Source organism: Bos javanicus, chromosome 12 (assembly GCF_032452875.1).
Source record: "Bos javanicus breed banteng chromosome 12, ARS-OSU_banteng_1.0, whole genome shotgun sequence".
Classification (NCBI taxonomy): domain Eukaryota; kingdom Metazoa; phylum Chordata; class Mammalia; order Artiodactyla; family Bovidae; genus Bos; species Bos javanicus.
The window spans coordinates 3085745-3112819 of NC_083879.1; the positions used below are offsets into that span (position 1 = coordinate 3085745).

General features: G+C 42.7%; 1 long non-coding RNA gene across 3 annotated transcripts in view; it reads left to right on the forward strand.

The window, feature by feature from the left end:
* Window positions 1-1170: 1170 nt before the first annotated feature.
* LOC133258147 (uncharacterized) overlaps window positions 1171-27075 on the forward strand; it is a 45449-nt gene continuing 19544 nt past the window's right edge. Inside the window, exons 1-2 of one of the 3 annotated variants that reach the window (XR_009739827.1) lie at window positions 1171-1519; window positions 10113-10196. This is a non-coding gene — a long non-coding RNA (uncharacterized LOC133258147). Of the gene's footprint in view, window positions 1520-7066; window positions 7162-10112; window positions 10197-27075 lie in introns of those variants that run through there. The other 2 variants (XR_009739826.1, XR_009739828.1) reach the window with 2 other exon arrangements.

Genomic DNA, 27075 nt, shown 5'->3' on the forward strand with positions numbered 1-27075 from the left:
GAGACACTTTTGTGCAAGCTTTAGGGGGCACAACTGTAATTGCAACGACCGGATAGTTTTTGTGCTCAGAAGGCTGAGCAGGGTCACCGGGTCTTCTGTCACTCTGCACAGAGGTTCACGCCTGCTTGTCCACCCCTTGGTCTATGATTGGTCCATCTTCCCCTGGTCCTTTTGCAGTTTCTCTGACTCCTAGCCAAGAGTGTGTCTGACCTTGTAAGAAGGATTCATTTTTCTCCTGCGGGGGACAGTGAGGTGCCACCCGGTGTCTCCACCCGGTGCCAGCTCGTCTTCTCTGCCCACTTTACATCCACCTTCCCTTTTGGGCCTCCTGCCCTCTGGACATCAAGCTCCAGCATTAGATGCAGAGACAATAGCTTTTCAGAGACTATTTACCAGCTCCCTCAATTTTGTAAGCCAAATCCCAGCAATACATTGCTTTTCTGATTGGATCCTCACGGATACAGGCACTCAGAGCTCCATAGCTCCATCCCAAGGTTTCAGGCAGTCTGTGCCTGTCTGCAGATGAAATGGCTGTATTTTCAAAGTCCTTGCTCCCAAGATTCTTGAAAACACCAGGTGAAATGCCAAGCGGTGTTGGGTGTGAACTTACCTATTGTGGTTTTCAGCTTCTGTGAATTCAGCAGCTCAGGATTAAGATCTCCCGTTTCCCCTGCCTCATGTTTGTGATATTTCTCCATGCTCTGGTACCACAGAAAAAGAAAATGACAGTCATTTACACTGCTTCCTTCTTCTCTTAGTGGGAGGAGGAGGCCTCAGGTTCTGTTTTATGGAAGCTTTCTTAGCCCTGTGCAGGCCAACTTTGGCTCGGCTGAGCTTGGAACACAGTGTCCGAAGCAGGGACCTCAGAGGAGCCCTGACTGTCAGTGACAGCCCTGTCCCTCCAGCTTGACCATAGAGCTTTTCCCCAAAAGTCAGACAGCATCATTGGGAAGTCCTTGTGCTGATGGAAGAAGATGAATTGCGATGATAATGGACATCAAATTTTTTTTAAACTCCCATTCACTTTGTGCATCAAAGCTGGACATATTAGCAGCTGGCTCTACCAGCCGCTGCCTCATGCCAGCCCTGAGCTGGCTGTCCTAAGGCAGCCCACAGTGAGAACGTCACGCAATTATAATGAAGATCCTGGAACGGGATGAATGACTCCATTCACTGCAAATAGAGAACTTGCTGTGGATGTTCAGTTACGCACATGGGAGACCTCCAGGATCATGTAGAAGGGGAGGTGAAGTGATGATGTCAGCTTGGGAGAAGAGGGTTAGTAATAATATAAGCAAAAGGGGCCTTGCTGTTCTCAGTTCATGCTGGCGTGTCAGTAGAGTGCGATCTGCAACCTGGCACTCTGCTCCGAACAGGCTGCTGATAACAGTCATTACTCACTGTCTCTAGAGGGTCCTTCTCGGCGCTCGGGGCTGACTAACCAGCAAACAGCCACCTTGACAGCCCAGCTCCCACGTAGCAGCTCTGATTCCTTGATCATTCCTTCGGAACACCTGAGGTCTGTATATTTTTCTGCCTTTATTTACCCTGTGCTTTCTTCGGGGACATTTCTTGCCTCTTGTCTACTTTGGGAACTCTTGTATTTTAAGAACTAGTTCAAATATTACTACATTTGACATCCTCAGACAAAATAAAGAGGTTTTTTTTTTCTTTTTCTACTGTGTTCTTCCAGCATCTTCTTTAAACTTCTATTATTATCTACAGTAAAAAATCATGTAATTATTGACTGACCTGTCTAACCTAAAAATATTGAGTTTCTGTGGACTTGACTGATTCATCAGAATTTAGAAGTTTCTGGAATTAATGCAGAATTGATAGATTTTTTTGAGGAGAATTAAATAGTATTGGAAAGACAGCAGTTGACTTGGCTGAAGAGCTTTCAATAAGGGATTTGGGCACCGGGGTTCTAATCTTAATTTTGTTTATCACCATCTGACCTTTGAATTACTAGCCAGAGTTGAGTGACACCAATAACTATGAAAAGCCTGAATTTCTTCTTGCCTTGATTTCTTCTTTTGTGCATTGACCAATGTGATATTTACTTTGATAACTTTCAGTTGTGTCTGGAAAGTCAAATGAAATAAAAAATATAAAAATAATCCCCTTCACCTCTACCCATCTCTAGACAGCACTGAGCAAAGTTTCAAGTAACTTTCCTCATTTCCTCAGAGGTCACTAACTGTCTGACACGGGGCTGTCAAAGCAGGCTGACCTGGACTGGGGCTGTGTTTCTCTGGCAGCTGTGATTGGTGGGGAGGAGGTCCAGTGAGGGTCAGTGGCTTCCAAGGGTTAGGAACATGACTGTCCTATTTGTTGTGGGCTTTGGGCTTTCTTGGGGCTTCCCTGATAGCTCAGTTGGTAAAGAATCCACCTGCAATGCAGGAGACCCTGGTTTGATTCCTGGGTTGAGAGGATCTGCTGGAGAAGGGATAGGCTACCCACTCCAAATTCTTGGGCTTCCCTTGTGGCTCAGCTGGTAAAGAATCTGCCTGCAGTGTGGGAGACCTGGGTTCAATCCCTGGGTTGGGAAGATCCCCTGAAGAAGGGAAAGGCTACCCACTCCAGTATTCTGGCCTGGAGAATTCCATGGGCTGTATAGTCCATGGGGTAGGAAAGAGTCAGACACGACTAGGTGACTTCCACTTTCACTTTGGACTTTCTTCCTCCTTCCCCTGTGCCAGAAACTTGGTAAAAATGGTAGTGATCAAGAGAAAGACATGAGCTTGAAAATTCAGGTTATTTAAATGGACTGAACTCCCCGAGAATAATCTCTTGAAGAATGTTTCTTGAGAGGCTCTGAAGGGTTACTGAGGGACAGAGTAGCTCTTCAGCATAAAGGTCTTTATGAGGGAGAGGGTCTGATTGCACTGGGATGACCCAGGGCCCCTCTTCTGTCAGTCTGCCCAGATACGAGCTGACATGACGATTTTCTTTGGCAATTGGCTTCATTCAGTTCAGTTCAGTTCAGTTGTGTCTGACTCTTCACGACCCCATGGACCACAGCACGCCAGGCCTCCCTGTCCATCACAAACTTTCAGAGTTTACCCAAACCCATCTCCATTGAGTCGGTGATGTCATCCAGCCATCTCATTCTCTGTCATCCCCTTCTCCTCCTGCCTTCAACCTTTCCTAGCATCGGGGTCTTTTCAAATGAGTCAGCTCTTTACATCAGGTGGTGAAAGTATTGGAGTTTCAGCTTCAGCATAGTCCTTCCAATGAATATTCAGGACTGATTTCCTTTAGGATGGACTGGTTGGATCTCCTTGCAGTCCAAGGGACTCTCAAGAGTCTTCTCCAACACCACAATTCAAAAGCATCAATTCTTCAGTGCTCAGCTTTCTTTATAGTCCAACTCTCACATCCATACACGACTATGGAAAAACCATAGCCTTGATTAGATGGACCTTTGTTGGCAAAGTAATGTCTCTGCTGTTTAATATGCTGTCTAAGTTGGTCATAACTTTCCTTCCAAGGAGTAAATGTCTTTTAATTTCATGGCTGCAGTCACCATCTGAAGTGATTTTGGAGGCCCCCAAAATGAAGTCAGCTACTGTTTCCATTGTTTCCCCATCTATTTGCCATGAAGTGATGGAACCAGATGCCATGATCTTAGTTTTTTTAATGTTGAGCTTTAAGGCAACTTTTTCACTCTCCTCTTTCACCTTCATCAAGAGGCTCTTTAGTTCTTCTTTCACTTTCTGCCATAAGGGTGGTGTCATCTGCATATCTGAGGTTATTGATATTTCTTCCAGCAATCGTGATTCCAGCTTGTGCTTCATCCAGTCCAGGATTTCTCATGATGTACTTACTCTGCATATAAGTTAAATAAACAGGGTGACAATATACAGCCTTGACGTACTCCTTTTCCTATTTGGAACCAGTCTGTTGTTCCATGTCCAGTTCTAACTGTTGCTTCCTGACCTGCATACAGGTTTCTCAAGAGGCAGGTCAGGTGGTCTGGTATTCCCATCTCTTTCAGAATTTTCCACAGTTTGTTGTGATCCACACAGTCAAAGGCTTTGGCTGCTGCTGCTAAGTCGCTTCAGTCGTGTCCGACTCTGTGCGACCCCATAGACGGCAGCCCACCAGGCTCCCCTGTCCCTGGGGTTCTCCAGGCAAGAACACTGGAGTGGGTTGCCTTTTCCTTCTCCAATGCATGAAAGTGAAAATGAAAACTGAAGTCCCTCAGTCGTGTCCAACTCCTAGTGACCCCATGGACAGCAGCCTACCAGGCTCCTCCATCCATGGGATTTTCCAGGCAAGAGTACTGGAGTGGGGTGCCATTGCCTTCTCCAAAAGGCTTTGACATAATCAATAAAGCAGAAATAGATGTTTTTATGAAACTGTCTTGCTTTTTCGATGACCCAGTGGATGTTGGCAATTTGATTTCTGGTTCCTCTGCATTTTCTAAAACAAGCTGGAACATCTGGAAGTTTAGGGTTCACGTATTGCTGAAGCCTGGCTTGGAGAATTTTGAGCATTACTTTTCTAGTGTGTGAGATGAATGCAATTGTGCGGTAGTTTGAGCATTCTTGGGCATTGCCTTTCTTTGGGATTGGAATGAAAACTGACCTTTTCCAGTCCTGTGGTCACTGCTGAGTTTTCCAAATTTGCTGGCATATTGAATGCAGCACTTTCACAGCATCATCTTTTAGGATTTGAAATCACTCAAGTGGAATTCCATCACCTCCACTAGGTTTGTTCATCGTGATGCTTCCTAAGGCCCACTTGACTTCACATTCCAGGATATCTGGCTTTAGGTGAGTGATCACACCATGGTGGTTAATGGGTCATGAAGATCTTTTTGTACAGTTCTTCTGTGTATTCTTGCCACCTCTTCTTAATATCGTCTGCTTCTGTTAGGTCCATACCATTTCTGCACTTTATTGTGCCCATCTTTGCATGAAATGTTCCTTTGGTGTCTCTAATTTTCTTGAAGAGATCTCTAATGTTTCCCATTCTATTGTTTTCATCTATTTCTTTGCATTGATCACTGAGGAAGACTTTCTTATCTCGCCTTGCTATTCTTTGGAACTCTGCATTCAAACGGGAATATCTTTCCTATTTTCCTTTACTTTTTGCTTCTCTTCTTTTCGCAGCTATTTGTAAGGCCTCCTCAGACAACCATATTGCTTTTTTGCATTTCTTTTTCTTGGGGATGGTCTTGATTCCTGTCTCCTGTACAATGTCATGAATGTCCATAGATCATCAGACACTCTGTCTATCAGATCTAGCCCCTTAAATCTATTTGTAACTTCCACTGTACAATCATAAGGGCTTGATTTAGGTCATACCTGAATGGTCTAGTGGTTTTCCCTACTTTCTTCAATTTCAGTCTGAATTTGGCAATAAGGAGTTCATGATCTGAGCCACAGTCAGCTCCCAGTCTTGTTTTTGCTGACTGTATAGAGCTTCTACATCTTTGGCTGCAAAGAATATAATCAATCTGCTTTCAGTGTTGACCATCTGGTGATGTCCACGTGTAGAGTCTTCTCTTGTGTTGTTGGAAGAGGGTGTTTGCTATGACCAGTGTGTTCTCTTGGCAAAACTCTATTAGCCTTTGCCCTGCTTCATTCTGTACTCCAAGGCCAAATTTGCCTGTTACTCCAGGTGTTTCTTGACTTCCTACTTTTGCATTCCACTCCCCTATAATGAAAAGGACATCTTTTTTGGGTATTAGCTCTAAAAGGTCTTGTAGGTCTCCACAGAACTGTTCAACTTCAGCTTCTTCAGCATTACTGGTCAGGGCATAGACTTGGATTACCGTGATATTGAATGATTTGCTTTGGAAACAAACAGAGATCATTCTGTCATTTTTGAGATTGCATCTAAGTATTGCATTTTGGACTCTTTTGTTGACTATGATGGCTCCTCCATTTCTTCTAAGGGATTCCTGCCCACAGTAGTAGATATAATGGTCATCTGAGTTAAATTCATCCTTTCCAGTCCATTTTAGTTCGCTGATTCCTAGAATGTCGACGTTCACTCTTGCCATCTCCTGTTTGACCACTTTCAATTTGCCGTGATTCATGAACCTAACATTCCAGGTTCCTATGCAATATTGCTGTTTACAGCATCAGACTTTGCTTCCATCACCAGTCACATCCACAACTGGGTGTTGTTTTTGCTTTGGCTCCATCTCTTCATTCTTCCTGGAGTTATTTCTCCACTGATCTCCAGTAGCATATTGGAGATACCCTACATCCAAGGTCAGTAGCTGTGGCTGCAGGGTGCTGGAGTGGCAAGTGGCCAAGAGGAGCTACCCCACGTCCAAGGTAAGAGAAATCCAAGTAAGACGGTAGGCACTGAGAGAGGGCATCAGAGGGCAGACAGACTGAAACCACAATCACAGAAACTAACCAATCTAATCACACGGACCACAGCCTTGTCTAACTCAATGAAACTATGAGCCATGCCATTTAGGGCTACCCAAGACGGACCAGTCATGGTGGAGAGTTCTGACAGAATGTGGTCCACTGGAGAAGGGAATGGCAAACCACTTCAGTATTCTTGCCTTGAGAACCCCATGAACAGTATAACAAGGCAAAGTGATAGGACACTGAAAGATGAACTCCCCAGGTCGGTAGGTGCCCAATATGCTACTGGCCTCATTATAACCCAGGATGAACTAAAAAGCAGGTAAAAATGGCCTCTGATGTCTTCACATCCCCTTTGACCTTTCTCCAACATTGTGGTAGGTGCTTTTCCCTTTCTTGGTAACATTCAGGGGCCTTATTTTATCCCTTAGCTGTCCAAAAATCACTGCTCCCTTTTTTCCTTTTCTTAAAAAGAATTAGTGGTTTATTCTTTTAATTATTAAAAATTATCACTTTTTAATGAATCTCTTTTTAATGAATCACTTTTTAATGAATCTCTTTCTTCTCTGTCTCCAGGATTTTATTGGGGTGTAATATAGCACAATTTCAAAATAGACTATAGTGATACAAACTGCAGAGGAATGATATTTTCTGATAATTCCAATATCTGTGCTAATTAATAGTTGTAGACATCTGCACATTTGACTGTGATGTGTTTTGTCAGAGTTTTAGTGATTTCTCCTGTGTCTATAAAGAAGTGGTGAACTTCAAACACTCTCCAAATGGAAGCTTTTAAAATCAAGAAACAATTCATGCCTCTAGGGTGAGTCAAAACAAGGGGATCATTAGATTTGGGGGTGGGGGCAGCGGTAGCTATAAGATAAAAGGAGCAGATTTTGTTTTGCTTTCATATTAATAACACAGATGGTGACACCACTGAATACAGTCATATCTTAATAAATTATAGTTACACTGGCAGCAACAAAGAAACTTAGAATGAATACAGAGCAAATAGACACTTCTTCATAAAGTAATGAGAGTTGCCATTAACATGATGAGTTTTCAACCAGTCAAGTAAAAATAAAGTTTGCTAATGAGATATGACAACTTTAAATATGGCACGTGGAGTGAATTCACACATTAGGTATGGAAAAAAATGAGTTTTCTAGTTATAAACACAAGATACATTTGTATCTCATTAGTGAAAAATAAAACTTACTAATAGGTGATAACCTTGCTGTATCAGTGACATCAAGAGTGCCTTAATTATTGTAATGCTGTAGAAGTGCCTTCCATGTATGTTAGCGAAATAGACTAAAAACACTCCTCTGTGAAAATGAATGATTTCCTGTTCTTCCCTTCATTTAAAGCAGTAATACACACCTGGTATGTGCTCATCCCTGCTCCCTTTTTGTCCAGCTCCTCCCTCCATTTCACAGACTCTTAGCTGGAAAGGGTCACCTTGTTCATTCACTCATCTGATGCTTGGATGCTTTCCAAAGGAGAACAAGCAGAAGCGCTTGGGCTGCTCTGGTGATTGACCCCCTGAAGCGCCCGCTCTGTGCTCGGATGCCCCTGACGGCTCAGAGCCCTCCTGCTCTGCATCTCCTTTGCACCGGCCCCGACTCCACTTGCTGGGGCTGCACGGAATAGTGCCAACCCCTCTTTGAAATGACAGCCCTTCATGTAGTCATGAAGCCACGCAGAACCTTTTTTTCCTCAGACTAAACATTCTGCATCTTTCTATCATTCCTCACAAAACAAAGTCCAGACTCTCTTCACCATTCTGGCTACTTTCTCCTGTCCACATCCATATGTGGATGATGCTGCATCCACATAGGTACGGCATCAAAATGAAATGCAACTCTAGAAGTGGCATAACCATGCAGAATAAGACTGCAAGTTTTCTTAATTTTTGTAAAAATAAACATGTTCATTCTGCTTGGACTCAAATTAATCCTTTCTAAGTCATATGAGATTGATTGAAATCAGTGATTTAAAAAAAATCAGAGCTTCTACGCAATGGCTGCACTTCATCCTGTCCTTGTACAGCCATTTATATGGATCCACACGTCAGATGGTGACTACAGCCAGGAAATTAAAAGAACGCTTGTTCCTTGGAAGAAAAGCTATGACAAAACTAGACAGCATATTAAAACACAGAGACATCAATCTGCCAATAGCAATCTATATAGTCAAAGGTATGATTTTTCCAGTAGTCATCTATGGGTGTGAGAGCTGGACCATAAGGAAGGCTGAGCACCAAAGAATTGATGCTTTCAAACTGTGGTGCTGGAGAAGACTCTTGAGAGTCCCTTGGACTGCAAGGAGATCAAACCAGTCAATCTTAAAGGAAATCAACCCTAATGTTCATTGGAAGGACTGATGCTGAAGCTGAAACCCCAATACTTTGGCCACTTGATATGAAGAACTGACTCATTGGAAAAGACCCTGATGCTGGGAAAGATTGAAAGCAAGAGGAGAAGGGGATGACAGAGGATGAGATGGTTGGATGGCATCATTGACTCAATGGACTTGAGTTTGAGCAAACTCTGGGGGATGGTGAATGACAGGGAAGCCCAGTGTGCTGTATTCAAGGGGTTGAAAAGAGTAGGACATGACTGAGCAACTGAACAACAACAGCATGTCAGACCATTTATTTATTCCTACTAATCTTCATTTTGGGCTTCCCTGGTGGCTCAGACAGTAAAGAGTCTGCCTGCAATGCTGGAGACCTGGGTTCCATCCCTGGGTTGGGAAGATCCCCTGGAGAAGGAAATGGCAACCCACTATGGTATTCTTGCCTGGAAAATTCCATAGACAGAGGAGCCTGGTGGGCTACAGTCCATGGGGTCGCAGAGAGTTGGACACGACTGAGCAACTAACTTTACTTTTACTTTAATATTCATTTTGGGGTCGATTCATTATTTCTACCTATTACATTATTTCATTATTTCTACCTATTACACTCTTCAAAAAACCTTTCAGAGTATGACAGAAATGTTGAGATCATCCAATCCAACATCAAACAAAGATGCAAAGTCATTAACTCCAATGGATGACAGTTGGAGTCCCTGAGGTTTCACTGTCTCCTCTTCTCTGTCTTGGTCTCTTGTGATAATCTCTGTACTTCCAGCAACATTGCCTTTTCCCACTGGGTTATTGAATGACTGATTTTAAGAGCCCACTAGGAGAAGGCAATGGCACCCCACTCCAGTACTCTTGCCTGGAAAATCCCATGGATGGTGGAGCCTAGTGGGCTGCAGTCCATGGGGTCGCTAAGAGTTGGACACGACTGAGGGACTTCACTTTTCATTTTCACTTTCATGCATTGGAGAAGGAAATTGCAACCCACTCCAGTGTTCTTGCCTGGAGAATCCCAGGGACGGGGGAGCCTGGTGGCCTGCCGTCTATGGGGTCACACAGAGTCAGACATGACTGAAGCGACTTAGCAGCAGCAGCAGCAGCAGCAGCTTTCCTTTGGGCTTCCCAGGTGGTGCTAGTGGTATAGAACCTGACTGCCAATGCAGGACACATAAGAGATGCGGGTTCGATCCCTGGATCGACAAGATCCCCTGGAGAAGGGAATGACTACCCACTCCAGTATTCGTGCCTGGAGAATCCCATGGACAGAGGAGCCTGGTGGGTTACAGTCCATGGAGTTGCAAAGAGTCAGACACGACCAAAGCGACTGAGGATGCACAAACGCAGCTTTCATTTGGATCACTACTGTAAAGCATTATTGTGAAAGATACTTTCTTGTTTCCTTTACAGAAGAAGTCCTAAAATGACATCCTTTTCCTTCCTGAGATCTGGTGTTCCATTGACATTTGGGGAGACAAATTTAGTGATCTCAGGGTAAGTGCTGATACCTCGAATTGCAGATGCTTTAATAACAGTAACAGTAAAAAAGATGAACCTTCTCACTGTGTTGGGATTCAGGAAATGTTCATTCTAATCCTGGCAGTATCTCCTTGGGCAAGTGAACTCATCTCTCAGAGCCTCAGCTGCTGGAATGAAAAGAGCCAGACTGTGTTTTGTGACCTCGTGCCTAATGCTTGGCTATGTGTAGAAACGCCACAGTTTCTTTATCAAGGGAGCAAGTTTAAAATTTCATCATTAGAAACTGAGTTCTTTGTGCTAAGGCAGGAGGTCTCCTTTCAAGTCCAAATACTCCATGGGAAAATTCACGCGTTTAAATTAGCTGCTAGTACTGCAGAGCACTGCTTCCTGGAAGGTGCCCAGTGGAACAGTTAGTGAAGGAAGCTCTGAACAGGGTGAAATTAATAGCAAGAAAGTGTAGCTGGGAGAGAGCTGAGAAACCACACTGGGAAATGGAAGGTCTCATGCGCTCCATGGGGAGTCCGGAGGGAGACTTAGAAGCTGTGAGCCCAAGTATGGGAGGATGAAGACAAATTACTGTAGGAGCTGGAAGGGAATTAAGGAGACCACCCAGTCCCATCCTCTCATTTTCCAGATGAGGAGACTGAACCCGAGGTTGCCAGCTGTAAGTGGCGGGTCAGGTGTCTGGTTCCTTTGCAGTGCTTTTCCTTTAGATCATGAAGACAAACTGCACCATTTCACCTGAAACGGCTTGCTCTCAGGGTCCAGGACCATGCAGAGTGAGCAAGATTGATGAGGTGGTTGCAGCAGTCTATCTGGGAGTGGAAAAGCCTCTTCCTGAGGCTGCACGACCATGCTCTCAGCACCACCCAGGTCAAGACATCAGTGTGGCCGCCTCTGTGGAGATGGCAGAGACCTCAAGGTAGAGCACTCTTAGGTGCCCGTCTGGGGAAGCCGATGGCACTGATTAACTGGGCTCCAAGTCCTGCTTGAGGACATTCACAGAACGATTCTGCAGCTGAACATGTAGTCCCAGATGAAGACAGATGTCACCAATCAAATGGCTCCTAGACGAGGGGAGGATGCTCATGGAGTGAAGGGTGAAAGCCTTTGGGGAGGGGGAAGGGGCTCCATGGCCTTTGCTCCCTCCCAGGGCATGGGCTGAGAACTTTCAGTATTAGCATTTGCAGTTTGTTCCTGAAAAGTCACCACTTTTGGATTTTTCTTGAAGCTTCAAGCTTACTCATGGTGGCTGAATAATGACTGGTCACCTCCTTCTACCATCCTGGATCTCATTTGAAAGGAAGGCTTCTTAGGACAACACTCAACCGCTCCCCACTCCCCAACCTAACTCTGCAAAATGAGAGTCAAGGGCAGCGTTGCTTCCTGAGCAGCCCTCTATAGTGGTGCTTCTTAAATGCACAGGGCATATGAATCACCTGGGTATCGTAAAATAATGCAGCTTCTAACTCAGCAGGTCTGGGGTGGAGCCCGAGGTTCTGTCTCCCGAACAAGCTCCCAGAAGATGCTGATGGTGCTGCTCCGTGAACCACTCTTTGAGTGGTGAGGTAGAGTTCCAGCTTAGTGTCAGCCTGACATGGGGAGACGCTCGTGAGGTCTGCTTGGGTGGTCTTTCCCCACTCCATTCCCAGGAGTGTTTAACCAGGACCTTCCTGGGCCCAGGGGGAAAATGATTGAGCCTATTAGGCACTAGCAGTGAACATAGTTCTTTGCCCCTAAGCCTCCTTAATCAAATCAGCAGTATTTGTGGGTGGGACTGTTTGCTTTCACAGACACCCTGCACTTGCCCACAGTAATTAGGTAATTGAATTGCAAACAGTAATTAGCTGCCTAACTGCCTGCTTGTTCATGCAGGTATCCAATTTGCTTTTGAAATGTGGGTTATACTGGTGAAAGTGGAAGCTGCCTAGAAAGACTCCAGGCATGATTGGGAAGATCCACTGAAAATCCCATTCGGAGTGAGTGGCTGCTGCCTCCTTCTCCCTCATGTGTATATATATATATATATATTTAAAAATTTTCTCCCTATTCTAGTTACTCTGATTACATTTTTCTCTTCAGATTCAGAGAATCTTAGTTCCATTGTGTTACTTAGGAGAAAGGAGAGGTGATATTGGATGCTTGCTTTTGTGTCTTCGGGATAAAATTAAAAACTAAGTGTTGTGCAATAGAGTGACAGCTGGTCTGCTGCTTTCTTAGTGAACTGACAAGCTTGTTTACTTCCCGAGAGCTTGTCTCTCTGCTCAGCCCATCAGAAAACAGGTGAGGGCTTCTGCTGCTGTACCTGCGGGATGCATGTTCCACGTCATGGCCTCACAAACACCGCTCTCTTTAAACCTGTGCTTATTTTCATAACAAGAAAAAAGCTTAGAAATCAGAAACATCTGCTTCTCTGATGAAGTGAGTTTGTGTCCAGGCTTCCCAAGAAGCTTCAGTGAGGACATAAGGCGATTCCCCCCACCCCTTTTGAAATTGTTATTTGTTTTAAAATACGTCCCTCAATTCTGTCTTCCCACCCACCTCTAATGTCTAAGACTAGACTCTTCTGTATCCTGGACATGGGTCCCTGAGCATCTGGGCATGAGGTTGGTATGGTTATCTAATTCACATCACACTCTAGAGTGCTTGGGAAGCTGATTCTAAGGGATGACCTTGAACCTGCTGACCTACAAAGTAGTGTTCAGCTAAGCCAGCCTATCCTTTCTAAGCTGGTCTATCCTTTCTAAAGGTAAAATCATTGAAACCCACCATTATTCCAAGTGTAGAACAATAGAGAGTTTGGTCAGAACAGTGCTGTCTTTGTAAATAATTTTATGATAGTATTCATTTACCCATGCTGCATTGTTGGTCTTTACATTTCTTTCCTGTAAAAATAGTTTTGACTAGATTTTTGCATGAGGTGGCTCAGATGGTAAAGTGCCTGTCTGCAATGCAGGAGACCTGGGTTCAATCCCTGGGTTGGGAAGATCCCCTGGAGAAGGAAATGGCAACCCACTCCAGTAGTCTTGCCTGGAAAATCCCATGGACAGAAGATGCTGGTAGGCTACAGTCCATGCCGTTGCAAAGAGTTGGACATGACTGAGTGACTCCACTTTCTTTGCATGAAGGTTAAATTTTAAGGGGGAAAAATATCTTTAAAAAATCCCCTCCTTTTTAAAAGAATGATTGACACAAAACCCACTGTGTAGAGTCCAACTTTAAAGGATGTATATAAAACCTGGAGAAGGAAATGGCAACCCACTCTAGTATTCTTGCCTGGAAAATCCCATGGACGCAAGAGCCTGGTAGGTTACAGCCCATGGGGTCGCAAAAGGATGTATATAAAAGAGGACATAAAAACATTTAAGCTAGATTGTTGAAATCCATTTAGTTTTAATTTTATTATGAAGTATATTGAAGGCTGTTACTGAGCTTTTGGAGGTAGGTGGAAATCTGAGGTGTCATCAGTACAAAATGAGAAGGAACAAAAAACCAAGGGCAATTTTATATTCAGCATAACAGGATAAAATTTACAAAAAATATGATTTTTTTGAAATAATAATGAAGTAATTTTTAGGTTAATATGAGAAATTAGAACATTAATGACTGTTGCTCATATAATATAAAGAGATAAGTTTTATATTTTTAAGGTTCTCCCTACTTTTTTCCTCAGATTTTTCAACAGGCACTAAAAGAGTCCCTAATATTGTTCTTTCTATAACAGGGGCTGCAAAGATTCCCGAAGGATTAGGGGTTTAACTTTTGCTCTCTTTCTTTGAGGAGAAGGGAGTGTGTTTTCCCAAGGTATTACTCTGAGAACAACACTGAATTTGGTTTTTCCCTTCCATGCCTCCTGGAGTTGCCTTCATTTAGGCCTCCTAATTTCTCTGCTGGACCATGGCAATCCCATCAGATGAGTTGTCCCTTCATCCTTTTTCTCTTCTTGTGCACACTGTCCACACTGGCACCAGGATTATTGCTTTAAAAAAATCATCACATATTCCGAAGGGTTCCTGCTGCTCAGAGTTAAAATCCATACGCAGCCTGGCTCCTATCTTGTTAGGGAAATCTTGTCAGCAGCTCTCTGCCTGGCTATGTGCCCAGCAGCCTTGTCATGATCAACTTCTCAACCTTCCCTGAATTCATGTCTCTCCTTACACCCTGTCACCTGGTTCAGTGGACGGGGACTCAGACCAGGATGAAAACAGGGACCGGTTGTAGGGTATGGTCCAAGCTCGGGTAGAAGGGAAGGACTTACGGGGAGATAATTGGGACTGATTGTACTTTAATCCTTTCAAAGGTTTATTGAGTAGAAAGAACACTTGTCTAAATAAGCTCAGTGCATAGCAGTTATCCATAGCACATTGCTTTATAACCAACATTCAAGGAATTATATTAGCCTCCTGGCTACAGAGCATATGGAAGTCCAGATGGGTGTATGTTTTTTTCCCTTTTCATTTTGTTCCACTTGTGCTGACGGTATCAGATTTTTCCATCTCCAGAGTCATAGCTTGTACTTGTAACCATAGTGGGTTCAGTGGAAAAGAAGAAGGGAAGGTACAAAATGTGTTTTATGAGGAAAGAACAGAGTTCACCTTCCTTCTTAATGTCTGGTAATAACACGGGTATCCATGACGATCAGCTCCTCTCTGGCAGGAAAAATTCAAGGTTTGGTGATCTTTAGGAAAGAGTCCTTTTAGAACATCTGCAGCTTCACAGAGCTGAACGAATCACTGGTTGAGTGAAATTTTCCCTTTAGATAATTTATAATCTGAGAATGCCTTTCTGGAAACAGCATCCAACCTTTGATTTTGATTATTCTCTCTTCTCTCCCTTGTAACCCACAGGGCAAGGCAGGGACAGTAGATCTTTCAACAAAGTGGGATAACCTTCATTTCCAGGAAGCTGGAGAGAGGAGGGCCAGGGGAGCCGAGCTGGTACTGAGATTCCTCTTACTGTTGGGAGAGGTCTCTAATGATTCTTCCCTGGGAATCTCAGCAAATGAAGGGAGTTCAGCAGTCCTAAGAGCAGGAAACAGGACCTAGAAGGCACACAGACTTTACGTCTGCATGTGTTCCTGTGCTGTGCTCAGTCACGTCCGACTCTTTTGCAACACTACAGACTGTAGCCCTGCAGGCTCCTCTGTCCATGGGATTTCTCAGACAATACTACTGGAGTCGGTCGCCATTTCCCCTTCCAGGGTATCTTCCCCCAGGAATTGAACCCACATCTCCTGTGTCTCCTGAATTGCAGGTGGATACTTGCCCCTGAACCATGGCAATGGTAGCAATAAAAATGCATGTGGACATGGTTGCCTTTCAGTCATAATCGTGTAACTTACATTGTAAGTGAGCACATGTTCACCTACTAATTAGGACATTTTGTGAGAAATGTAATAAATGTCAGGTATTTTGTTAGAAGAAACAAGATTTACCCTGTACTGTAGAAAGTGAAAAAGCACGTAAGCCCTTACTGCCAGCTGGCTGCACTCCTGTGAAGGCCCTTCCTTGATTGGTATTCAGATGAATCAAACCAGAAGCAAAGCTGATCAATGGAAAGTCCATCCTGTTTAGAGTTGTCTCCTTCAACTAGTTAATAAGACAACACAGAGTAGTGGGGAGAAAAGTGAAAACCTGTGAGTGATAAGCTTAAACTGCCTGTCTCCTAGCAAGAATGGGCAGGCAATTTGAATCAGATCACTTGGAAAAGCCAAAGGTGGTGATTTAGGAAGCATGCAACTTGCTTGACCTGTGACTGGGGTAGCTCTGAAGCTGCCTCTAGAGGAGGAGGTATATTCACTCATCAGCAGGCTCTAATGAGAGTTGACACTTGAACAACACAGTTTGAAGTACACGAGTCCGCTTAGTCATGGACTTTTTCAGTAGCAAATATTGCAGAACTACATGATCTGTAGCTGGTTGAGTACACGGGTGTGGAACTGTGGAAATGGGGAAAGGTGTATACAGAGGGGCCAACTATAAGTTACGTACAGATTTTCTAGTGTGTGGAAAGTCAATGGCCCTAATGCCTGTGTTGCTCCAGGGTCAATAGTATGATGGATGCCTAAAACCGGGGAAATCTAGTGAATGTGATTTATCTCTGTTTTGATAGGGGTCACTGCTGAAAGATATAAGCAAGGGGAATGATAGAGGACAACCTATTAGAGATATACAATTCAGGGAGCTCTTGATTGTACCAAACACTGTGCTAGGCAAAGTTTTGAAATCTCCCAATGGACTCTGTATTCTAGTTTGAGGTTTCTAAAGCCTTAACTCTCATTGTCCACATTGCATTTCCTCTTCATTTCAAGAGTAGAAGGGAGAGACTGGCAGCCTCACACGCTGCAGGGGGGATGCTACGTTAACAGTCCATATTGTGCTCAGTCTTCTCTTGCCAGGCAGATCACACAGCCGTAGCTTGTGCAGTTGAATAAGATGGTGCCTGCATCCGTCCTTCAAGTGGGAAGAGTATGCAAAGCTTTATGCCCAGTGGAGTCATGATGGCTGAGCTCAATAGATGATGCCCATCTTTTGCTGTTATGGGCAGCGTCGTTTCACTTCATAATTCATTCATTGAGGTCCTACTACCCAATATCTCAAAAGATGACTTTATCTGAAGATAAGACCTTTAAAGAGGTAGTTAAATTAAAATGAGTGTGTTAGGATGGGCCTTTGAAATCTGGCTCATGTCCTTAGAAGACTCGGACGCAGAGAAAGAGAGACACTAGGGGTGTGCCTGCAAGGAGGGACACGTGAGGACACAACGAGAAGGGGGCCATCTGCAAATCGGGGGAGAGGCTTAGAACAGACTCTTCTCTCGTGGTCTTCAGAGGAAGCCAACCCTGCCAGAACGTGACCTTGAACTTTCAGCCTCCAGAACTATGAGAAAATAGACTTCTGTTGTTTCAGCCACCCACTCTGTGGTTTGTTATGGAAGTCCTTGCAAAGTAACATACTTGACTTTGTATCGTTTGAATATTCTGTGGTCCAGTAACTTGATGGGTTAAACTTTCAAAGGAGATGAACTTTAATTTTCCCTGGTTTCCACTCAGACAGCAGCTGTTTCTCCATTGCTGCTCATGGTCACCCACCTGGACATATTAAGAACACTGTGTGTATTATTTGGTAATTTCCTGAGCCCAAAGAGGCACTGTTAACTTGTCTCACATGGGCTGAGTTCTTTAAGACTAGAATCTGAAAAGTCTGCTAATATTTGATATTTTAATATTGACGTGCTTGAGGAGACGGCTAGGAAATAAATGACCACTTCAGAGCTGTTCTGGCTCAGTGATCCACAAGCATACTTTGGAAGGACTTTGATCTTCTCCAAGGCTCTATGTAAATTCAAAGTACATAGTATTTCTAAAATATCATCTGTGATTAAAATTTTTTCTATTGGATGTGGATGGAAATCACATAGATAATATTTAATAATCAGGAGACTGACATGTAAATCACCATTGTTTGAAAAAGCTCACTGATGCAAAGATGTAATTTTCTCTCTCCTCTTAAACCAGTAAGAAAGCAAATAACAACCTTCTTGTAGTCCTGTGGTTAACAGATTGAAGATTTGTGTTGGGGGATATTAGAAATGCTTTTTTTTCTGGAGCTTTCTGGTTGATAAAGTGTTAGATAATGCAAGCATTTTACCGAAATTCATTTCCTCTGCTTAATGACTAATTGCAGCAAAATACACATGGCTTCAAAAATAATGTCTTTTCTATTTGCATTTTTTCCTTCTGATTCTTATATTTAAAATTCCAGTTGTTCTAGAAATCATGATATGTCTAACACTTTTTGAAAATTATATAGATCAAAAGAGAAAGCATGTTCATGAAAAGCTTTGATAGTTTCCTTCTAATAAACCCCCTTTTAGACATTTTTAATTTATACAGAAAAGTAATGTTCAGTTGGGAAATGCTCAGATATTGTGCTTTAAAGGCTTAATTTATGTGATCAGCTTGATTCACATGGTGCACATTATCCCTAACTTGTTGGCAGAGGGAAAAATTTAGCTTGATAACATTTTATACACTTTGTGAAAAGAAAATATGCTATTAGGGAACCCAGGAGGCAATGCTGAGCTGCTGCTAGCACAGGTACCAGCCCAGTGTGTGCTCAGTTGCTGTGATTGGGCTAGGGAGACCGATGTCTGTCCAATTTTCTGCTGCTCTAGTCCCTAAGAGATCACTAATTCCTTTCTTATTCTATAGCCAAATCCAATAGCAACAGAAGACAACATCTGTGTTCAATGGGTATATTTTTGCCAAGTTACATTAAATAATTCATTACAAATGTTTGTAGGCTGAAATTAGCCTTTATTAAATATAGAAGCAGGCATCATTACCATTCCCTGATGAGTACAGTCAACCCCTTATATGGTTCCTCTCTCCAAGTGCTATTGTCAGGACTTTACAATTTCCTTTTTAAAGCATTTCATACTCACCAAGTTCTCTGGGTGGAACTGTGTCCCTCTAAGAAGGCGTTACCTTTCACACTCCCCCAGTTTTCTGGGCGGAACTGTGTCCCTCTAAGAAGACATTACATTTCATACTCACCCAGTTTTCTGGGTGGAGCTGTGTCCTTCTAAGAAGATGTTACATTTTTAAGCCCCAGGACCTGTGCATGTGTGCTCAGTCACGCCAGTCATGTCCAGCTCTGCACCCCAGGATCCAACCCATGTCCCTCAGGTCTCCTGCATCAGCAGGCGATTCTTTACCACTAACACCCCTGGGAAGCCCAGGATCTTCAGATCATCAAATTAAGGTGAAATCATCAGGGTGGGCTTGAATCCAGTATAACTGGTGTCCTCAGAAAAAGGGTAAATTTGGACAGAGACAGACACACACACAGAGACGCTGACAGGGAGGACAGTGTGGAGCCACAGGAAGGATGCTATTGATGAGCCCAGGAGGCCAGGAGAGAGGTCCGGAACAATTCTCTCTCACAGTCTTCAGAAGGATGCAACCCTGCTGATACTTGGATCCCAGACTTCTAGCTTCCAGACCCATGAAGCAGTACATTTCTGTTGTTTAACTGACTCAGTTTGTAATTCTTTGTTAAAGCAGCCTTAGGAAACTCACGCACTAACTGACATTAAGTCTACCATACCAGGTTAGGATAGTTCCACCAATTGGGAGTCTTTATGTGGGTTACATGGGATCCCAGGTTAGCGTGTCACTTCATGTAAAATTGCACCACCAGACTTTTTATGACCCTCTATTTATTTTTCCTCCTTAGCACTTACTGTCTAACATGCTGCATATTTATTTGTTCTTTTTTGTCATCTTTCCCTTCACTAGAATGTGATCTTCGTAAGCGCAGGGAGTGTTGACTGTTTTGCTTAACAATATCCCCAGCTTGTACAAGTGCAGTTCTCAGATACTTGTGAAATGAATGACTGAAAGGATTAATCGCCTCCTCTTCTTTGTCATCTCCCTGCATTCCATATACACCTCAACACCCATCTTACTCGGAACACAACTGCTGCACAGAAGAAGAGGTAAAGTGAGAGTACGTTCCCTATGAGGTGCTGGGAAATTTGCCTAATCCAGGATCTAGTCCATTCCAGATCACAGGTGGTAGGAGAATAAGATGATCGTTCTTCAGGGCAGATTCTTTCATCTTTCATTTCTATTCATCCCTATGTCTTGGGGTCAGCCCATTTCAAGTCGATGAGATTTCAGTAATTCTGGGGTAAATAGCATTTATTTCATAAAGGATGGCACAGCAATTTTGAATGTCCATATTTTGCTTGAAATCTGTTTTTAGACTAACTGCTCATAAGGAAAAGTCAACAAGCTGTAACTTGCCTGGGTTCAAATTTCCACCCAGTACATTTTGGTAGGCACTGTGTGTGAATGAGACAGTCAGCAAGCCCTTGTTTGAGGTTATGAGAGGATTTCATGCCTGTGAAAGGAGAAGCAAGATTCCATTACCCTGACCCCGTGGGCAGGGAATCGTTAATCTGGTTAAGGTTACTATGTCCCAGGCTGAGCTGTCTCCTCAGCTTCTTCTAACCTAGAATAATGTGGTCTGGGCTCCCCAGGGGTTTTGTTCAATTTATCTCGGGGTTGGCGCAATGCAGTGATACTTACTGGAGCACCATGGTTTTACATTGCTTAAACTGGGATTTGTGTCAGTTACCCCACAGCCTTTGAATGTGTGGATCACAACAAACTGTGGAAAATTCTGAAAGAGATGGGAATACCAGACCACCTGACCTGCCTCCTGAGAAACCTGTTTGCAGGTCAGGAAGCAACAGTTAGAACTGGACATGGAACAGACTGGTTTCAAATTGGGAAAGGAGTAAGTCAAGGCTGTATATTGTCACCCTGCTTATTTAACTTATATGCAGAGTACATCATGTGAAATGCCAGGATGGATGAAGCAAGCCGGAATCAAGCCGGAATCAAGATTGCCGGGAGAAATATCAATAACCTTAGATATGCAGATGACACCACGCTTATGCAGAAAGCGAAGAAGAGCCTTTTGATGAAAGTGAAAGAGGAGAGTGAAAAAGTTGGCTTAAAACTCAACATTCAGAAAACTAAGATCATGGCATCCAGTCTCACTACTTCATGGGAAATAGATGGGGAAACAATGGAAACAGTGAGAAACTTTATTTTCTTGGGCTCCAAAATCACTGCACATGGTGACTGCAGCTATGAAATTAAAAGACACGTGCTCCTTGGAAGAAAAGCTATGACCAACCTTTTGTTCAGCATTTTAAAAAGCAAAGACATTACTTTGCCAACAAAGGTCCCATCTAGTCAAAGCTATGGTTTTTCCAATAGTCACTTATGGATGTGAGAGTTGGACTATAAAGAAAGCTAAGCATCGAAGAATTGATGCTTTTGAATGGTGGGGTGGAGAAGATTCTTGAGAGTCCCTTGGATTACAAGGAGATCAAACCAGTCAATGCTAAAGGAAATCAGTCCTGAATATTCATTGGAAGGGTTGATGTTGAAGCTGGAGCTCCAATACTTTGGCCACCTGATGTGAAGAACTGATTCATTTGAAAAGACCCTGATGCTGGGAAAGATTGAAGGCAGGAGGAGAAGGGGCCAACAGAGGATGAGATGGTTGGATGGCATCACCGACTCGATGGACATGAGTTTGAGCATCTGGGAGTTGGTGATGGACAGAGAAGCCTGGCATGCATTAGTCCATGGGGTCACAAAGAGTTGGGCATGACTGAGTGACTGAACTGGACTGAACTGAAAACTGAAATTTATAATTCACCTGTGGATTTTCCTTCTAGTCCTAGAACAGAGAGGAGCAATGGTCTGGGGTCAGAAAGTCTCACCGCTCGGTCTACATGTTGTCTTGGGCAGATTACTTTGCCTTTGAGGCCTATGAAAAAGGAGTAACAGTAGTTAACCCTACAGAATTATTGTTAGGGAAATTCTGTTAATTTCTCTAACAGAATTATTGTTTAGAGAAAAAAAAAATGTATGTAAGGCTTTGGAACGTGATAGGTGTTTTGTAAATGTCAGGGTGCTATTTCTCCTGGAGGCTGGCGATTCTGATAATGTGTTTACTTAACCTACAGGCTCTGGGCTGCTCAGACTTCAGCAGAAATATTGATAGTGGAGCTTTTCTCATTGGTCGGGGAGAGAGGGATGTCTCTGATCAAATTTGGCTCTTCTATGTTATAGCTCTGGATGTGCTTCTGTGCAGGAAGATCGGGTTGCGGATGCAAAGGGGAGCAGGAGGGATGTTTGTGAACTCAGAAAGAGCCTCAAGGGCTCTGATAGAGTCTTCCATAAAATCCCACTTGGAAAACTCCCCAAGAACCAAAACCCTCTTGCTTTGACAGTTGTTGCTATTATCCCAGACCCAGAGGAGATTTCTGAGTCCTCTGCTGTGCCCCTCAGGCAGAAACACTTAGCTGCCCTTTAGCAACAACCTCACTTGCTTTTCTGAAAAGCACTGACTACCAACTCCACTAAAACGGTGTGGATGTTCATTAAAGCACTTCACCAACATAGAGAAAAAAGAAAATCAACTTGAAAGATAATTGATGAGCAACCTTTTTCAGTGTTTGAAAATATGCCAGCCCATCTAGCAGAAGCCACTCTGATTGTTTTGGATTTTTTTTTTGTTATTGCTGTTTGTCATTTCGGTATGATAACCACCTGTAGTCATTAAGTGTCCCTGTTTCTAGCACAGGTCCTCAAACATCTGCTGCTGCTGCCAAAACGTCCCTCAACAGACTTAAACTTTATGTCCCTGAAATGGGAATTTCATCTGCCATCGTTGGCATTGGGCGTATATCTTCTTTAGCCTGTAGTCTGGCGAATCTCGACTTCAGCTCTGCTAAAGCAGTTTGTACCGCCCTGCTCATCCTTGTAAGTGGGCTTTTGTTTTCAGGTATTCCCATAGGTGTCTTAACTCTCCTGCTGGACTTCAGGCTCACTGAGGGCAAATATGAAGTTTCCTGCAGTTTTATGTCTCATTCATACCTAGCAGATTGGGGGCTCAGGAAATGCTTCTTGAATATATTTTTGTTGCAGTGTTGTAGACACTGGATACTGGACAGTTGACAGACAAGGAGGAAAAAGGGAGGAGAGAGAAGAAACAAAAAGAAATCACTTTGGTTGTTTATTTCAATGAAATGATTTCCTAGGGTTATATATTGGTCATAAATCCTAAATTACTGCAGCAACTCAAATTATCCGTACTTATAATAAAGGGTGAAGACTCTGCACTGATATATATTGGAGGTTTTTTCCTTCCACCCTAAATGTAGGTTCTCAAAATAAAGGATGCTAGATTGAATTTTCCCTGCAAATGGTTTATTCTGGAAATCCTTTTCTCCTAAGCACAACTCTGGGTATTTACAGCTGCTGCACCTTATCAGTCTCACTTCAGTAAATTATCCTGAGATATCACGATATTGTGTCTCAGAGGTTTTAAATACATTAACATTGTATTATTATCCTTTGTTTTTTTTTTTTTTTTTTTACTGGAAAGAAACTGATGTAATTTGACCTTAACCTATGAAAATGTGATCTTCCATTCAGACTAAACAGGGGCTTTGTAGCTCCTGGATCACATTTACTGTAAGTGCCTTCTGTGTGTTCTAAAGGATGTGTTTTTCAGGGTCCCTAAGTGAAACCAAAAGTGTGTGCGCTGAAAAATATTTTGCTTTCCAGAATTTCCTGAAGGCTTAAGAAGTGTACAGCATGAATCACAATAGGAATATAGTTTACTATCTAGGTGGCAGTTATTTTGAGTGAAAATATGCTTTTATTTTGTTTAAATATGGAAATATTATTATTTTAAATGATGAATATTATACTTGTGGATTAATTATACAAGAAATGTAGAAAATTAGACATTAAGAAAATTGCAAAAATTAGTCCACATATCTTCGTGGGTGGGGGAGGGTCCCTTGGCAGGCTAGAGTCACTGTCCTATTCTATACACTGATTTTGTCCAGGCTTAAGACAAGACAATTTTTAAATAGAAAACCAGACAAAATTCAGGAAACCAAATGAACTGTTTTTTTTTCTTTTTTTAAATTTACATATATTTTTAATTGAAGGATAATTGCTTTACAGAATTTTGTTGTTTTCCGTCAAACATCAACAAGAATCAGCCATAGGTACACCCATGTCCCCTTCCTCTGTTTTATATTTTTTTCTTAATTTAAGACATAAGCAATAGCTGAGGACAGTGCTGCCCGAGGTCCATTTTGGGGTCCTTCAGGGTAGCCCCGCCCCTGGCATGCTTACTGAGCTCAGAAAGGATCCAAGTTAATCTAGAGAACACCAATGGCAGGTCATTCGAAATAGAAGGAAAAGGAGATTTGCAACATTTCTTTGCTGCGGGCTCAGGATTGCTGACAATGTCCAGTCTGTGTTCAGAGAAGAGAAAATAAGTGATATAAAGAAATCTTAGTGAGCATTGCCCTTTTGAACTTATTTACTTCATAATAGAAGCCAGGGGATGGATGTGAGCGTGCAATCAGTGTGCTTGTGTTGTGAATGTGTGTGTATGTGTGTGGTTTACATGCGGCCCGTGCGTGTGGGCGAGTGGATGTGTTCCATGGAGTGTGTGTGTGTTTGCTCTTATGTGCACATGTGTGAATGTTGTTTGTGTGGTACATGTATGTGTGCCTGTCATGTGTGTTTGTGTGTGTATGTGTGTGTTTGGTGTATGTGTTTAGTGTATGTGGAATATGCGTGTGTATGTGCAATAGATTATGTGAGATTTGTGTGTGGCGTGTATGTGTGAGGAGGATTATTTATAAATATGCTTTTGTAGAAGGAAAAGTCCCTCCAAATTTTATGCCCTTCAATCCAAGCTCCTCTTTGTTTAAAGGTTATCGTTCTGAGGCACAAAGCTGAGTTTAGCTTATCCCTGCTCAAGAGAAAAAAGGGAAGGAAAATGTCACTTCCTGGGGCCTAGAGAGGGCGGCGGGGGTGGCCCCCTTGGCCTGGCCTGCGCTCCCCTTCCCGTGCTCCCGGCCCTCTCGCCGGGTCCCCCCAGCGGTCTCGGGGCGGCGGGGCACGCCCTGGGGCGTGGGCCTGGCTCTGAGTGGGACTCTCCGGTCCTCTCCGCCACGGAGGAGCTTTGACTGTGGACAGGACTTAGGTCTCAGCCTAGCTTTCTCATTTAGACAGAGGGAATGAGAATAGTACTTACTCTCCTTGAAGAATGAGGGTGTCACTGTGAAGATGGAACAAGTTAACCTATAGAATGGACTCAGAACACTGTTGGGCCAGCAAATGAGTGCCTTGGAAGACTTAGTTATTATCTGCCTCAATGCATCCTGGCCTCCCTATGTACATGCTTTTTCCTTTGAAATAACTTTTCCTCTCCTACACGTGTCTAATACCTTCCTGGTCCCATAAATGCCATCACTGAAGTCAAGTATAAAACTTTCACTAAGGAAGCATATAGGTCAATGGTTTAGTGCTTGCATTAGGGATCAGAAAGATCTGGAGTAGCATATCCAGCCTCTGTTCTTTATCAAGTCCTTTTTAAAGGATAGCTTTGTCATCAGTAAATCAGATGAACTACTAGGTCCTCCCTTTTCAGAGAATCAGCAGCCTTATACGAGTCTACGTATGGGAACACTGTAGGGGAGCAGCCCCTCCACTTTGGGTGCTGTTGACAATTTTTCTTCTGGGCGTGTACACGGAATTATCCTCCTTGTGTTATCCTTACCGAGTGTGTGTCTAGACTGTGTCCATTATTTTTCTTCCCCTCCTTTGCCTAGCACAGTGCTATGTTCATGATACTCCCTCAGAAAACATTTGTGGAATAAGCCAATAATAAGAATGAAAGAGGAATCAGAAAGTGAATCATGAATTTCTAGGGTCAGCCTAAAAGCTATTACTGTAAGAATATATAACGATATTGATAAACATTCAGAGAGCTGCCTTTAAAAGTTTCATAGCTCAAAGAGACCCTGAAACCTTTGGAAGGCAAAAAAGACTTTTAAGAACCTACTTTAATTTATTTTCATCCCCATTTCTTTTGTTGTCATGTGGTGAAGAAGGCTGATTCTCAGGGTCATAGCAAATTGATTTTGTGCTGTGCACTTAAAAGAACTGAAGTGGGTTCTTAGAGTTTTGTTCACTATTACTGCTCCTAAGCATTCTCATCCTGATCATTGATTTAATTTTTTTCTTACAGTAATAGCATTTTGATCTACAACAAAAAATTATTTTAGCAAAAATATTAGCCCTGTGGATAATTGTTAAGGTACTTTTTTGGGTGTTGTAAATATATGTGTAGAAATACCATAACTCATATGATTTTCAAACATCATTTTTGTGGAATGCAACAAATATGGTATGTTTCTAGTATTTATGTTTTTAAACGCCTTTAAAGATCTTTTTATAATTTGTTATGCAAATGTTCATGACTGTAGTAGCAGTTAAAATGTGGATGGTGAGAGGGAATATGTGTAAAATGTTATATTTTATCATTTTATTGTTTACCTTAAAGAGAGTGTTTTAAAACTTTCTTAATTTTTCTCATAGTAGTTGAAAAGGCTTTCAGGCTGCCTGTTCTAATGGTTTACAGGAGAATCCAACAATTGCCTTTGTAAATATCAGAGCTAGTACATAAACTCTAGAGGGACCCAATCTGCAGCAGCCTGAGTGGGTCACTGGGAGACTGATTTTATGAATTGGTATTCAAAGTGTTTCTTGCCTTAATAAAATGTAGCCTGAATGGGGTCCTATAATCCACCATTTTCTCAGATTTTTCAGCTGTTTTTTCAGATAATATTCTGCTGGGAGGCTATGTCCAACCATCTTACAAAACAGTAATAAATGGACTGTTTGCCCTTTGCTGTGGTTTTAGTCAGCACCTTGGAGAGTAGAGGTTAAACCTTAAAAAAGGAAGTGATGGAAAATAAAAAAGGAAATTTCATAAGGTGATAAAAAAATTATTCCAATTATAAGTGGGTGATGTATAAAAATACTCCATTGATGAAATGGCTTTCCTCACTGTGTGGATATTAAAGAATCCTTGGACCCGAACCCCTTTAATACCCCCAAACAAGACTTCTGCCACAGCAGGAAGTCAATTATCTCCATGGCAACCAAAACAAATAGTGAATATTGCCTTAGCAGACAAGGTGGATAAAAGGTGCACCTAAAATTAATTTATGTCTTGGGATCAGACACTTGAGATGAGAGAACTGGTCCATAAAGTACCCAAGAGGAGCTATTAAAAGAGAAACAAAATAAGTCCCTTGTTGAGTTCCCTAGAGAGCTGTGGTTGAAGCGTGTAAATCCTTTTTGCTTTGCCTTTATGGGGGAAAGTTGTCAATATGTCCCCATTTACATGGCTGCTTTGATGATGGCCCCTGTAAATCTCAGGCCTGCCAAAGAATGTTTATTAAGAAGTGCCTTCAAGAGTGATCTCTT